Below are 14,266 nucleotides of genomic sequence, written 5' to 3'. Positions count from 1 at the left end.
TTATTTTTTACCAAATATCCTATTTCGAACTTCGAAGACCCATATCTCGATTTCGGAGGCTATTTTCGAAAAACGGAGAAATTACTTTTCTCTATGACTCAATCTCTTAAGCAGTTGTGGCGCCAAATAAGAAGAGGAAGAAGAAGTATGTCGCTTTCTGATCTTTATAGACATCTTTTTATTTTTGCTGGTTTCTTTGTTTTCATATAAATAAGTTTTTATTCTTCATATATATATTATATTATTATGTATACATAAGCATATACATATGTATGTATATATGTATTCAGTGTGAATGCTATGATATCGGGGCGGGATATTTGGTGAACCGAGCTAGCGTTATTGTGATTAAGTACAAGTTTATATACCCGGCGCAGGTACCAAAGATCGTCGTTTCAACTTTCTCTAAACTACCTTTCCATGATAATCAGGACTGTTTTTCCCGATTTCAAACTTTTTCGATTATATGCTGAGTTAGACTTAATGATATAATTGAACCAAGTTTGGTAGAAATCGATAAAGTAGTTACCGAGATATAACTTTGCAGTCATAAAGTGGGCGGTATCACGCCCAATTCCTAAAGGCCTATAGCATTCTTATTTATTGTTAAAAGATTGTTGTAACTATTAACTTGGAGTAAATTAGCATCCTCAGTTATTGAAATATCGGAGTTTTCGAATTTCTGAAATTAACCCTTATACGGGAAGCGGGTGTAATTTTAGTCTGATTTCCATAATTTTTAACGAATTGCTTTTCCATATCAAGGAACCGAACCACTATCCAAAAATGTATCTAATTTTCTGCTAAGTGGTTATTGCAATCACCGATTTTAGGGGAATTAGCTGTAATAGGTATAGATTTATTGCAGTTTTCGTGTTTCTGTAAATTACCGTTATATGGTAGGTGGGCGTGGTCATTGTCCGATTTCAAAGATTTCTTAGCTAGACCCTGGGCAAGACTCGCACCGAGTTTGGTAAGGATTCACCAATCGGCTACTGAGATACAGCATTTCATCATAAGTGGGAGGGGTCACGCCCATTTTTCAAAAAATTCAAAATAATACGAATTTTTATCAAAATTCTACTTCATATATTAATTTTCAACAATTCGCATCCAATATTTACTGAAATATCGTAATTCTTGCACTTTCCTTTATAAGGGAAGTGGGCGTGGTTACAGTCCGACTTCGCCCATTTTCAATAAAGGGATAAAGGGAAAACTATGTACCAAATTTCGTTGAGATATCTCAATTTTTGCTCGAGTTATCGTATACACGGACGGACGGATGAACAGAAAGACATGGCTTAATCGACTTCTCTATTCATTCTGAACATTTATGTATACATTTTTCTATATCTATCTTGATTCGTTTTGTTTGCCTGTTACAAAAAACCGTTATGCGAACAAAGTTAATATACCCTTGTGCACAAGTGAGCTCGGGTATAAAAAGGCGAGTGCAGCGCAGAGAATGAGACGAAACAGTTGCTTTTTTTTATACCCGAGCGCACTTGTGCACAAGGGTATTATAACTTTGTTCACATAACGGTTGTTTGCAACAGGCAAAACGAATCGATATAGATATAGACAAATGTATACATAAATGACCAGAATGAAAAGAGAAATCGATTAAGCGGTGACTGTCTGTCCCTCCGTCGGTCCGTCCGTCTGTGCAAACGATAACTCGAGTAACAATTGAGATATATTAACAAAACTTGGTATGTGCACTTCTTTCGGGCGTAGGACGGATGGTATTGAAAATGGGCAAAATCGGACAATAACCACGCCTACCTCCCATATAACGGTAATTTTCCGAAATACGAAAACTACGATATATTAGTAACTACTGAAGATTATTCACTCAAAATTGATATTTACAATAACCTTTAGACGAAAAATAAGAATATTTTACATTTTTGGAAAATGGGCGTAGCCACGCCCACTTATGGATACATGTGTATATCTTGGTAACCGCTGCACCAATTTCTTCCAAACTTGGCACAGTTGTTAGTCTTGCTACAGCATACCAAATGGCCGAAAATTTTTAAAAGCGGACAATAACCACGCCTACCTCCCATATAACGGTAATTTGGAGAAATACGAATTCTTCGATAAATCAACAAATATTAAAGCTAATGTACTCAAAATTTATGCTTGCAACAATTCTTTACCAGGAAATACGTTTATGACGAAATTTTGGAAAATGGGCGTTGCACCGCCCACTTATGATCACATATATGTATCTCGGTAACCGTTCTACCAATTTGTACCAAACTAGGTATGATTATTGCGCTTGCCACATAGAAGCAAAACGTTGAAAATTATTGGAATCAGATTCAAATTACGACCACTTTTCATATAACGGCAAATTTCCGAAATGCTTGAAACTTCAATATTTCGAAATTTGAAGACGCTAATTTACTCAAAACTGATACACACCGGCTTACCATGTAGCGGCACCAGCGCCGGGTATTTAATGTTCGGCTCCGCCCGAACTTAGACTTTCTTACTTGTTGTATCTAATGTTGGTACCAAGTTGCTACGCTTTTACCATTTTTTACATTTGATCTTTTTAACCGACTTCCAAAAAAGTAGGAGGTTATCAGTTCGTCGGAAAATTTTTTTATTTTTTTCTTATTCTTTTTTTATTTTTTTTATGTATGTTACCGCATAACTTTGGACCACGTCCACCGATTTCCATAATTCTTTTTTTAAAGGAAAGGTGTTACCCCACAATTGGTCTCGTATTCATTTGGTTAAAATCCGATCATTGAATCATGAAGAAATTAACGATAATCTTAAGTTTTTATATGTTTTTTGCTAAAATATTACTTGTTAGTTTTTATATATATAGGTTTTTTTTGATGCGAAGGATATAATCATCCTTTTCCGCTTTATTCTGTATTCGAAAAACTATATGGTTCAATGGAATTGAATTTAGTGTTAAATATTTGAATACATCATTCAGGTTTAGATAGAAACTTATTTAAGAAAAATAAAACATTTATACCCAAATTCATAAAAAAACAAAGAAGATTTAACTGCTTTATAAATAGAAATTTTTTTATGAAAATGTCACTTTAAGGAGCTCTTTAAATCTATTTAATTTTTTATGAATAGGGCGTTAGATTTTTGTTTGGATTTTTAATTTGCTACCTCAAAATAATTAATATCAAATAAAGCACCTCTTTGAGTTAAATATTTGACGAAAGCTGAACTAGAAACACAAAATTTATGATATCAATTTCGTGACGAAAACAAGTAATTTTTAGCAAAAAAAACCGGCTTCAATTTTCATATAAAAATATATATATATATATATATATTTATATTTCATGATCCAATGATCGAATCTAAACCACATTAGTATGGGACCAACTCTGAGACACTGCCTTTCCGATGCAAAGGAAAAATCGGTTGACGTGGTCCAAAGTTATGCAGTAACATACATAACAAAAAAAAAATATTCCGACGACCTCATAACCTACTCCCTTTTTGGAAGTCGGTTAATTATACGAATTTTTGAACTGCCCTGGAAACTGACGCAAAATAATTTTGTTTATTCGGAACGTTGAAAAAGTTCTGTGTACTCTTAGAAACACAAAATAAAAAAATAAAAACGATTCGTATGAATAAAACTATTTTGCGTCAGTTTCCAGGGCAGTTAAAAAATGCGTATTATTTTCGTCACGAAATTGATATCATAAATTTTGTGTTTTTAGTTCAGCTTTCGTCACTCGAAATATTTACCTCAAAGAGGTGTTTTATTTGATATACATATGTATATATAACGCCACACATACGGAAAACTTGGCGAATTCCACAAAGTTAAAAATTAAACTAAAGTATTTGAATAATGATCAAGGTTAAAAGAAACTATAGAAATATTGAATTTGGGATAATACACGTTGATGACAAATCTATAAACCGAAATATGTGGTCTTTAACGTTACCTACTATACTAGACTATGTTCTCCATTTTGATCGCATGGGGGGATGTCAATCGCCACTTGTTTCTAGATGCTTTAAGATGTAGTATATAAACCCCTTCGCTATTTTGATGCCATATGGCGTCATGCTTTTTTGAATACTCACAAATTTAATTGAGCTTATCTGAAATTATATTTTTATATGCAACGCTGTATTGGGAAGTTTTATAAACTATATTTTAATACGGTATTGTTATTTTTATCCTTAGTAGATGAAAAATTTAAATTTTAGAAAGGTCTACATTAAAATACTATATTTTACCAAATAACCCAATAAATTAAAAACAAATAAATATGCTATAGTCTCCAAAATAGTGTCAAATATTGCTAGAACGTGTAATTTAATTTAAAAAAGTGCTAATAAACGCGTGGTATAGCTTTAAATTTGTATGATGCCATATGGCATCAATAATATTTGAAGGAGTTGAAAACCGCACCAGAAAATAACGATATATTTGTACTGGTAAATTGCAACTGGTAAATTTTTTAAATGTGTTATTAAATCTCTGCATGTTCCTACTTATTTTATTGAATTTTTGTAGTGTTAGTTAATTTAATTAAAATAAAATAAAATACCATATTAAAAAATCTTTGCGTATTTTTTACACCAGTTAGTACAAATGATGCCATATGGCATCATTCTAAAAAAACACTTTAGAATCACATTTTGGAAAAAAATTAAATTGAATGTTATTATATTAAGTATTAACGATCATTTAATAAAAAATTTGGGTTTTTAAAGCCCGAATCTAAAAAGATGTACCGAAAGGGTTAACAAATGATATCAAGAGTTGGCGGGTGAGTCAAAGAAATATTTCTCTTCACTCGTTCCTCGTTACTAAAATTTTGACCATATACATATACTTTATTTTATTTCGTCCTGCTTTCCTGAAGTATGTACTGCTTTAATGCAATTTATTCCAATTCCTGTGCCTACAGCTAGTGCTGAACGATCATTTTCGAAACTAAAAAGAATAAAAACTTATTTGAGAAACTCTATAGAACAAGACAGGTTACGTAACTTGGCTATTCTGTCTACTAAAAATTCTATGGCTCTATCTTTAATCTTTGGTGATGTTATAAATTATTTGGCGGAACAGAAAGCTCGGAGAAAAGAATTTTATTAATAAATATCTTATCAAAATTAAATTGTTATTTCATTATAAATTTGTATAAACCCATGCTCTTCTAAAATTTAGTAGATATTTAACTAAAATGCACACATTATTTTTAATAGTGTTGGGTAACTACTTAAGTGGTTTTACTAATGTTCGTCGATTCGACGACTACTACTTTCATTTTACTTATTTTTTCTTTACTGAGTGGTATAACTGCGGTCGGCGGCCGCTGTGGTGTAGTGGTAAGCAGTGCGCGCCTCCACTCCGCAGGCCCTGGGCTCAAGCTGTGGTCAAAGCAACATCTCAAAAACATGCCCCTCGCCAGACAATGGCAAAACCTCCGAGTGTATTTCAGCCAAGACAGCTTCTCATAAAAATACAATCGCACAAATGTGACAACATCAAGGCGCACACAAATCGGTAGAGAAGCTCGGCCAAACACTAACATACATATGTGTAAGCGCCAATCTAATATTATGACTGCGGCCAAATTTTATATACGGTTAGTCTTCTGTTTTTGAGAGAAGGATTTTTTTTTATACTATCGGAATGTGTTTTTTTTGCCTTAACTGCTCGCCGAAAAAAATTTTAACTTGTGTATCATGTGCAAAATTAATTTCTAATTAAAGTTTATCGAGTTTTATACCTTTCATGAGCATGAAATGGTATTATAACTTTGGTCCGATGTTTGTAAGTACCAGAATAAGAAGAGATAGACCCATTAAAATGTATACTTAAATGATCAGAAGGGCGAGCTGAGTCGATTTAGCCATATCCGTCTGTCTGTCTGTCCGTCTGTTTGTATGCAATCTAGTCTCTCTGTTTTCGAGATATCCGGATCAAATTTGGTAGGTGGGTGTATTTTTATAATGTATTAATCATTTGTCGGAACCGGAAAAATCGGACCACTATGACATATAGCTCCCATACAACTGATTGTTCGTTCAGATATGAGATTTTTCGTTATAACTTCTCCATTTATGCAGCTAGGAACATCAAAATTCGCACCGTTTCCACTCATTATTAACAGAATACTTGTAGTGAAAATAACAAAGATCGGGTCACTTTTACACATAGCTCCCATACAACTGATTGTTCAGATATGCGATTTTTTGTTATAACTACTCCATCTATGCAGCTAGAAACATGAAATTTCGCTCTATTGTCACTCATTATCAACAGAAAGTTTAGAGTAAAATTAACAAAGATCGGCCACTATAACCTGTTTATTGCCCCCATACAACTGATTGTTCAGATATGGGGTTTTACTGTAAAACTCCTTTATTTGGACAGCTAAAAGTGATAAATTTCGTAAGCTATTTTTTAAATAATAATACAAAGTCTACTGAGAAAATCGTCAAAATCTATGGTGTATAATCTTAATCTCTTGTACCACTGATTGTTAAGATACCAATTTTTGCGATATATGTATCTCCTTTATGTAGGAAGCTAAACCCATTAAATTGTGTTACCGGTTTACGTACCGATCACACAGCAGTGAAAATCACTTAGATTGGTGCTATATAAGGTATATCTTCCATACCTCTGATTGTTTAGCTATAATTTTTTATATATGTATCTCCTCTATCTATGTCTGCTTTGAATATATAAATTTTTTCAAATGGAGTAATCTGTTAACGTAAAATTTTCATATGCTCATGAAAGGTAGGGAGCCTTCGGCATAGCCGAAGACAGCGCTGCTCTTACTTGTATATATTAATACGAATATAATTTGTTAATTTTTGCCTTATATTGATCTCGTTTGTGAAGTCTAGCAGAAAATACGTTAAGTATTTTGAATAAACAATATTTTAGAAGTTTTTATGAACCTAAAAACTTTTTATTATTAAGTTCAAACATAAAATTTATAAGTTTAGTAATATGTTTAACATATAGTTTCTTTTGTTTTTTTTTAAACAACGGGGTTATAACAAGACATCGTCTAATCGACGATCATTAGAACTAACGTATAAAAAAATATATAATAAAATATGGTTAGTACTCTAGGGTTAAATTTAAATTACAACGTGACGATTTTTACTGGAGGGCTCCATCCAAAGAATTTTCCACGGGCCCCAGATGGTATAGTTACGCCACTGTATCGTAGGCAGATATATTGTATTTATATACACATATACATAAATATATATATATATCTCATACATATACATATTGTATATCTCTTATAGTAAAAAAGTAACACATTTTATATGGTGATTTCTTGGAATGCTTAAATTTCCACACGAAATTTCTGGGCTGGCCAAGGTTGAAAATTTTTTTTTTTTTTTAAGATAATATTTTTTTGTCATCCATACGCCACACAGTGTTCTATTTTTTAAAAAAGAGACAAAACCAAATGAAAAGAGCGAAATAAATGTGTAACCTAGCTTCCTTACGCTACACTGTTACGCCCCTACATACCCACGTACATAACAAACCATCATAAATATACATACTTACAATACATACAGACGTATCCAACAAACCATCATACATATCTACATGTATCCACTGACATACATATCTACAATACATACATCCGTACATAACATCACCACCAAGCCACACAAGAGATGCGCAGCAATCAAAAGCATTTGTGCGCGCTGACACACCAAGGAAGTTCATTGCGTACTTATGCCTGAAGATTGCGATCTTCATTCACTTCACAAGCGGTTCATTCGACGACCGGCTTAAAGTGATCGACGCCACCTCAACCGACGTCAGCTTCCGTAGGTAAACATGGAGCGCATGCGGAGGGTTTTGGCCATAATCCAATCGCTACTACTGGAAAAGGCTGACAGGCTGCGGGACCCATAAGAGGGGGAATACCCTTGGCATAGACCCCGAACCCATCATTTTACAAACGGTCTCAGTGGACAGGGGACAACCTCTCCTGCCCACTTAGAATACCGCGTGGCGAGCGGACACTGTGGAGGATGGGATTAAACCACCCCCAGTGCCAAGAAGCCATGATTGAATAAATAAAGGTGGGAATGGGCTGGGGCAAAGCCACGATCGAGAACCGCTACCAACTAGAACCGCTAGCCTGGCGATCAGCATCCATGGCCGCTGTCACCGCCATTACTCATCATAGCCGAGTACTATTTTCGCGACCATGTGCACCAATATCACTGCTGCCCCCTAGGCCTAAGCCGATGCCAAGGGCCACCATCTTCCAGGATCGCTAGTCTTGCCATCGTCATCCAGGGCCGATGCCACCGCCACCACCTACAAGGGCCGAGCTAAAACCTTCGACATCATCGGGGTCGCCGACGTCATTGCCGCCCCTAGGCCAAACCGCTACCGAGGACCGCTACTTGCTGTCTGCCTGTAAAGCTGATGCCACATAAAACTTTTGCTTCGCGTTACGTGACAGATTCGCTTTGACAGATAAAATAAATTGTATGAAAAACCACAAAGCATGCCACATAAATCCTTGAAGCTGCAGCGCGAAGCGAAAAGATGGCTTTGACAATTAGCCGGTTTAATATTTATTTTGTTTCGTCCAAATTCGAGTTTTCATGCATAAACATTAAATTTAATTACATTGCTGATATTTTCAAAGCAAAATATATAAAATCCACATCAATTTTGACGAGTAAAAAGCAGTACAAAATTGTTTTCTTGGCGTTCATTGTGGCATACCTTTTGCGTCTGGCGCTTTGCTGGCAAAGTTATAAATGTCACGCAAAGCTACAAAGTTTTATCTGGCATCAGCTTTAGGACCGCTAACATCATCGTAACCCAGGGCCGCGGCCACCGTCATCGCCATCAGGGCCGGAGTTATCATCTTCGCCAAACACTTGGGCCGGTACAGCTATTGCCACCCTGGACCCCCATTACGCCCCCCCCCCCCCCCTCCCCCCACGTTCAGGGCCTTTGTCCCCGTCGTAATAGAAAAGGGCCCGTTATCGCCTCCATCGTAACTAGGTCCGCCAATATGGTACACTTTTTATTCTTTATTTGTTTACAAACTTAATAAAAGTTTGGTTTGGTTTATGAATACATATGTTGATGAATTATACATATCGTCGATGTTTTTGCAGAACCCCAATCACTCCAATTACAAAACCGCCTACCTTACGGCACTCAAATTTTACAGGGCAACGAAAGAACGGCCAATCACACCAATAAGAAAACCGCCTATCTTACGGCACTCAAATTTTACAGGAGAGCAAAAAAACGGGTTTTCTTTGAAGGCATTGCCTTGATAGGCGGTATTTTCTCTAGCTATTATTCTCCAAATCTGTTGTTTCAATAATGATTTTAAGATGCATAAATGCATAATCTCGATGTCTGGAGTTCAGGGTTAACAAATCTCATTTTTGCAATAACGGCGGTTTTGCAAAAACATCGACGATATTTAAAAATAAAATAAACAGAAATACCAGCAATATTTCAAGGTTAGGTTAGGTTATACTGGTAGGTCAAAGTCACGCAGAGGTCAGTAGGTCCATAGCGATACCAGATTAGAGTTCTGTTTTAGCGAAAATATATCTGAGCCGTTCAGTGCACACATCGATTAACTCCACTTTTTTAAAAGTCTAAAATTTAGGTGTCAAAGCACTTGGTATAGTCATAACTTATTACGTTTATAATAACTTTATATAATATACATACAATACACGGTGCAGCGAACAGAAGTGCCGCCGTCAGTGGTACCGCTACTTTGGTTTTGCCGATTTTGACAGTTGTGGTAACTTGTAAACAAACCTTCGTTTACAAATCAGCGAAAGAGAAATTTAATTATATGTGAAAAATCAGTTTAAATTGTGTTAATTTGCAATTTGTGAGTGATTTTTGAGTTGAAGTCTGCGTAAAAACTAATAAAATGAAGTGCTGTGAGTTAAATTGCGACAGCCGTCAAGATGCAAGATGCGTAGATGCAAGTGTAGCGCTGGACGAATCGCTGCATTTTGTGTACATAGGCCACGGCAAAGCCGTTCCCGAAATGTTTCTATATTATTACATTAACAGCATTTCCTCACAATGATTTTGCTTCTGCTCCAAGCAGCCTCCATTATCAAGTTAACTAATCAATCCCGCGGAGATGCTGCCGCAGTCTTAATTGCAAAGCAATGGAGTGCACTAAAACGTTTGCTGAAGCAGACTCAATTGCAAAGCAATGGAGTGCCCTAAAATGTTACCTATTCTCTAATAGATTAGGTGAAAAATGCAATGTTTTCGCGTTTAGCAAAATTAAAACACGTTTTTCGCTGTAAAGTGAACTGTTTTGGAAGTTTTAACTCGTTCTTCTTTTCGCTCTATCCTCTTCAGACCCATGCAATAAACAAACTTGAAAAATATGATTTTATGATATTTTCAGGCTTGATTGGATTTAAAAAAAACAACAATTAATTTTTTTTTTGCTATTTTATTTTTTTTCAGTGGAATTTAAAAGGTACACATAAGTGTACCTCAGATCTTAACACCTATAAAAGGTTAACATCGAATGAGGAAGTTGTACGATATTTTTCAAAACAATTGTTTTTTATAATGCATAGATAAATATTACATTTTGCGCAAATCGTACGGCAACGTGAAGAACATCCTGGAAGTCTGCATTTTGATGCAAATTTATCATCCATATACCTAGGTAGCTGGTTTATTGCGTCAAACCGGGTTTCCATTGATGGCTGGGCTATAACTGTTCGTTGTTTTTTTCTTGGAGGGTCGATAGGATCGATATTTCCACTAGCGTATTTTATCAAAGCGGCCGGTAAATTCAATCTGTACTGCAAAAGGGTTAACATATTTTTTGGCTCCACATTTTCATCTTTACAACAGCGAATGTACATTATCCAGCAGTTAACGATGCACAAATCTATGAAGTGGGAAAAAACTCGGTCCACTTATTAGTACGCATAGCACTTCTGTAGTAAGCAATAAGCCTGTCGTACAGATCGATTCCACCCATGCAGTTATTGTAGTTTCGTACTATTGCTGGTTGGTTGACATCAATTTTTCTTGTTTCTACTTTATACCAGCGGTTACATTTGTCTACAGGATTGCTTCCGACACAAGTAGATAGCATGGTAACCGCCTTTGAATGGTTCAATTTTAGGATAAACACTTTTCCATCACTTCTGACCCATTCATCAAATTCGCCTCTAGCTAAGTCTTTATCTATTTTGATCTTTTGCCGGACTGGTCCATATCGGTTGTTCATTACTGTACCAGTTAAAAATATATCTTTGATCATATTATTTAAATAGTCTGCTAACATCATACTCGTAAAAAATTGGTCAGTATACAAAACACATGTTTGACTTATGGTACGACATAAAAGCTTGACGATACCAGCTCCTAATCCCAGTTCGGCCATATTCCATAACCATATTCTGCTTGCGCCAAAGTACTCGTGCTGCGTTAGAAAAATTGGCTTCATCATTGACATCTTCATCAGACTGCTCTTCTTGTGAAGACCCTCCATACTCATCCAGAGGCAATGCGTACTCATTGTCATCGTTATTAGGTAACTCACCATCGCTGTCATAAGATGTCTTTCAATTTCACTATCATCCATTTTTACACGCTTTGAAATTTGTACCGTAAATATGTAAAATAATACTAATTGAAACCCGACTTGCACATATGTGTACCACTTATAGAACTGTCGCCCCAACTGAACAGAAAATATTTATCAAATCTGTTTCCTTTTAGAATTTGAATTTCATCGATTTTGAAGAAGAAAAAAAAAACTCAATAAAAAAATGCAATGCTTGGCCAACTTATCTAAGTCAAACTTCTTTTGCCTTCAAATCTATTAAACAAGAATCGATTATTTACATTTAATTTGGAAATGCGCATTATTCCTAAAGCTGATGTCACATAAAACTTTTGCTTCGCTTTACGTGACAGATTCGCTTTGACAGATAAGATGAATTGTATGAAAATGCACAAAGCATGCCACATAAATCGTTGAAGCGGCAGCGCGAAGCGAAAAGATGGTCAACTCCCATCTTTTTGCGCGCTTTGACAATCAGCCGGTTTAATATTTATTTTGTTTCGTCCAAATTCGGGTTTTCATGCAGAAACATAAAACTTAATTACATTGCTGATAATTTTAAATCAAAATAATTAAAATCCACAGCAACTTTGATGAGTAAAAAAGCGGTACAACATTGTTTTCTTGGCGTTCATTGTGGCATACCTTTTGCGTCTGGCGCTTTGCTGGCAAAGTTATAAATGTCACGCAAAGCTACAAAGTTTTATCTGGCATCAGCTTAAGTTCTTCAGATAACCTGACCGATTTTTATTAAATTATCACTAATTTAGTATTAAACTTATGATATTACTAGATACGTTTTTATTAAAGAATGATTTTAGAGGAAAAATAAAAAGGTGCACATATGTGTACCCCGGATCTGAAGAGGCTATTCTTTGTTTACTTGTGGTACACAATCGTCAACGCCCAGGACGGCGCAATCTTGTATTCTATCATTCTTGCATACAATAGTACATAATAATCATAACAACATTATTTATTTGATTCTATAATATAAATGGAATTTTAAAAGATAATGTACATTATTCGATCGCATCTCCCAACTTTTTGTTGATGCAGTTAATCAATTTGTGCACTGAACGGCTCATATCACCTATGATATGCGTCTCATTTGCAAATTTTAGAAGATCAAGTCTAGTTTCGGGGATTCTGTCTAGTCCGTCGAAGCTGGTTGCTCCGAGGTATTTAAATATTGTTTTCGAGAATATAACAGATGCTCCAGGGTTTCTTTTCACCCGGCTCGTTGCATTTCCAACAATCATCGCTGTGAGTTAATTTCAATTTACATAAATGCGTGCGCAGAAACAAGGCAGTGGCCTGTTAATACACCGACCAGTGTTCACGCTTGAGAGAAATAGAGATTGCGCCCATCGCGGTACCGCTAATCCGCTCTTTGTGAATTTAATAGAATCCGCTGTGTGCGTGAAGTCATCTTGGTGCAATTGTTGTTTGTGAGCACACGAGAAAAACCAAATAACAATTTTAATATTTGTGCGTTAATATATATTACAAAACAAAATGTAATAGTGAAAACAAAATAAACTCGAGCGATATAAGTTTTTTTTCGTTTCCTACGGATGCGAACCTAGCGAAAAAGTGGAAGCAGTTCTGCCGGCGAGGAGATGCGTTATGGTCTGATTTGCATACTTCGCATAACTTCGCACAACTTCGCATTAACTTCAAACTGTAATTACGTATGTACTTTGAATGTATTCCATTACCCAGAAATTAGCAGAACTTATAAAAACTTAGCGATCTGTTGAGTTTAGATTTTGCTTCACATTTTCTTAAGTTACACTTTAAGTGCACTGGTAAAAATGGTTGTACGAAGTTATGCGAAGTATACATAATCAGACCCTTAAACACCAAATCGAGCTATGTGTGCATGAAGCCCTTTACCAGTGAAGATATTGAATAGAATTTGGACGATAGTTAGTACCTCGTCTGTCATAACTTATCATAACGTCTGGCATAACATATCTTTTTTATACCCGAGCGCACTTGTGCAAAAGGGTATATTAATTTTGTTCACATAACGGTTGTTTGTAACAGCCAAAACGAATCGAGATAGATATAGACAAATGTATACATAAATGATCAGGATGAAAAAAGAAATCGATTAGGCCATGTCTGTCTGTCCGTCCGTCTGTCCGTCTGCCCGTGTACACGATAACTCGAGCAAAAATTGAGATATCTCAACGAAATTTGGTATGTAGGTTTCCCTTAATCCAAGGTAGGTTGGTATTGAAAATGGGCGAAATCGGACAGTAACCACGCCCACTTATGGTTACATGTGTATATCTTGGTAACCGCTATACCAATTTCTTCAAAACTTGGCTGAAAATTTTAAAAATCGGACAATAACCACGCCCACATCCCATATAACGGTAATTTTCAGAAATACGAAAACTGCGATATTTTAGTAACTACTGAAGATAATTCACTCAAAATTCATATTTACAATAAATTTCAGACGAAAAATAAGAATATTATAAATTTTTGGAAAATGGGCGTAGCCACGCCCACTTATGGTTACATGTGTATATCTTGGTAACCGCTGCACCAATTTCTTCCAAACTTGGCACAGTTGTTGGCCTTGGTACACCATAAAAAACCGCCGAAACTTTTTAAAATCGGACAATAACCACGCCCAC

Source organism: Rhagoletis pomonella, unplaced genomic scaffold, assembly GCF_013731165.1.
Source record: "Rhagoletis pomonella isolate Grant_MI unplaced genomic scaffold, Rhpom_1.0 Rhpom_scaffold_00009, whole genome shotgun sequence".
Lineage (NCBI taxonomy): Eukaryota > Metazoa > Arthropoda > Insecta > Diptera > Tephritidae > Rhagoletis > Rhagoletis pomonella.
The sequence above is the reverse complement of the archived record's forward strand: the minus strand, read 5'-3'. Positions refer to the sequence as shown.